Raw genomic sequence first — 3,070 nt, 5'->3', positions numbered from 1 at the left:
TTTTTTTTTTTTTTTTTTTTTTTGAGACCTGGTCTCACTGTGTAGCCCAGGCTGGCCTCAAACTCATGGGGATCCTCCTGCCTCCTGCTCAGCTTCCCAAGCGTTACACCGACAGGCACGCGTTCTGGTCATGGCCAACAGAGTTTGGCTTAAGTTGGTTCTAACACACCCAGGCGACCACGGGGAAATATCGACCGCGTCAAGAGACGCTGGGAAAGGCGGATTTCGGCTCATGGGTGCCCAGGTCCCGGCAGGGGGCAGAGAGGCTGGGTTCCCACAAGGTCCTCCCAGACCCCGCCCCATGACCTCACTTCCGCCGTAGACCCCGCCCCGTGAGTCCCACTGCCTGCAGTGGCCTCACGCTGGGGACGAAGCCGCCCCGTAGAAGCCTTTGGGGATATTTAAAATCCACAGTGGGGCCGGGATTTAGCTCAGTGGTTCCGCTGCCTGCCTCGAAAGCGCAAGGACCTGAGTTCAATCCCCGGTGCCAACAAACAAACGAACAAAAAATCAACAGTGTAGCACACAGGCATTGTTTGAAACACTGCAGTGGCCAGGAGGGCTGGTGCACTCCTGTAATCCCGGCACTCAAGAGGCTGAGGCAGGAGGGTTGCCATGAATTCAAGGCCAGCCTGGGCTATACAGTGAGACCCTGCCTCAAAAATATCCAAAAAGGTGTGCGGGAGCAGCTGCCCACGAGTCCGGACCTGGCAACAGCTCGGCCCGACGCCCACGCGACGTGTGCTGCCGGTTCCTTTTGGTTCTAAGTCAAAGATGGCCAGTCTCAAGGACCAGCCAATCGTGGATCTCCTGGAGGAAGAACGGGTCCCCCAGAATAAGATTACAGCTGTCGGGCTGGACTTGCAGATGAACTTGCTCTTGTTGGTGTCATGGAAGACGAAGGGAGACATAATGATCTCCAGCACGGCAGTCTTAGAACACCCAAAATTGTCTCTGGCAAAGACTATAATGTAACTGCAAACTCCAGGCTGGCTATCATCAGCCGGGGCGCGTCAGCAAGAGGGCGTCCAGGGTCAGGTGTCAGAGTAGGTCTTGTCACAGGCGTGGGGATGCACACCTGGCATCCTGGCACCCAGAGGCTGAGGCAGGAGGATCGCAGCAAGTTTGAGGCTGGCTTGGGCTACGTAGGGAAACCTTGTCTCACAAAAAGAGGAAAAAAAGGAGAAATTATATGGAAAACATGGGGACAGTAATACAATATACCAGGCTCCTGGAGGGGGGTGGCCAAGCTGAGGGAACTGCAGTTGTCCTGGCCTCCGAAAGGTCACCTTCCACCTGTGGGAACAGAAGGGAATTATTTCTTCACCCAGGGCCAGGGGTTTGGCTCAGTGGTTCCACCTCCTGCCTCACAAGCACAAGGGCCTGAGTTCGATCCCGGGTACCAAAAAAAAACCCAAAAAAAACCCAAAACACAAACAAACTTGACCAGCCCATAGCTCTCGTGGCAAAGCAAAGAAGTGAGTCAGAAATGAGCAGGGGTGGCAGTGTACACCTGTAACTGCAGCTACTCGGGAAGCTGAGGCAGGCGGGTCACACATTCAAGGCCAGCTTGGGCAATTCAGAGACTCAGACTCGAAATAAAGAAATAAGCCAGATGTCATGGTGCACACCTGTCATTCTAGCACTGGAGGCCAAGGCAGGAGGAGCGGTGAGTTCAAGACCAGCCTGGACCACCTAGGGAGACCCTGTCTCCAAACCAACCCAGGGGGCCGGAGATTTAGATCAGTGGTGCCGCCGCCTGCCTCACAAGCACAAGGTTCCGAGTTCAATCCCTGATACCAAAAAACCTAAACTAAAAATAAAGAAAAGAAAAGAAATGCAGATGGTGCCCAGGGATACAGCTCAGTGGTGTAGTGCCTGCCTGGCAACCGAGAGGCCCTGAGTTTGATCGCCCGTACACACACCAAAAAAAAAGCAAATGGCAGCTCTCTTGCAATCTACTTTTTGCCTACAGATCCAGCTGTACCTTTTCTGTGGGTGTATAGTACTCCCCGGGTGACCGCATGCTAGTGTCTCTGGGCTCCAGCCCCCGGTGAAGACACACACGTAAGTTTCCACCGCACTGCACATCCACAGTGCAGTGCTCGGGCCACAGGGCCCATCCTCGCTCAGCTGCACAAAATTTTCCCAATCACTGCTGTGGTGGGCCTCCTTCCCAGCCCAAGTTCTGAGTACTCAGGATTGACTGACTGACTCCCGCCCCTGGGGGCCTCCCTTGGGGTGAGGTGGGCATCTCAGGCTGGTTTCTATCCTGCAATGATTTAGACTGGGCTTTCTGCGCTGCTTGTTTTTTCTTTGAAACAGGGTCTCACTACATAATTCAGGCTGACCTGGAACTCACTAGGCAGCCTGAGCTGACCTTGAACGCACAGCGATCCTCCTGCCTCAGCCTCCCAAGTGCTGGGATGGCAGGTGTGCAAAAAGGACACCTGGTTCCGTGCTCATTTACCCACAAGTTTTGGTGGGACTCAAGAAGCCTAGGGCCTCCAGCGCCCTGTCACCTGCAGGGTCCTGGCCACTGCTCAGTGGCTGGCTTGTGCCCGTGTGGAGGGGACAGCAAGTCCCCAAGCCCAGGGCCAGCTGCAGCCTCCACCACAGCCTTTCAGCTGCGCAGCTGCACACTGCCCCTGACTTCCCTGGAGCCATCCTGGTCACCGTGGGAAAGGCACAGCCCCCCCCCCGTGTCCCTCTGATGGCCGGGCCCACACATCGTGACCCGCCCCCCACTGCAGCGGGGACACAGCTCCGCGCAGAGCAGCAGACCCTGGGTTCCTGGCTGCTAAGTCACTAAACTGCCCGGGCCGCGTAAGCTCCTGATCCTCCTGCTTCAGCCTCCCGGTGTGCAGGGACAACAGGCGCATGCCCCGCGAGCCAGGCTTTACCTCACCTGGCAGTTCAGTTCAGTTCGGTTCGGTTCGGCAGGAGAAGGGCAGCCTGCTGTGCGCCGCCTCCTCCCCTTCGGGGAGGGGGACACGGGGTGGCGGTGGCGGCCTCGGTGACTCAGCCCTCGGGGCTGTGGGTCCGGAAGTGGGGAGCTCAGTCCTGGGGA

This window comes from Fukomys damarensis, unplaced genomic scaffold, assembly GCF_012274545.1.
Source record: "Fukomys damarensis isolate Sample0158 unplaced genomic scaffold, DMR_v1.0_HiC HiC_scaffold_37, whole genome shotgun sequence".
Taxonomy (NCBI): Eukaryota; Metazoa; Chordata; class Mammalia; order Rodentia; family Bathyergidae; genus Fukomys; species Fukomys damarensis.
Note: the sequence above shows the minus strand (reverse complement) of the source record.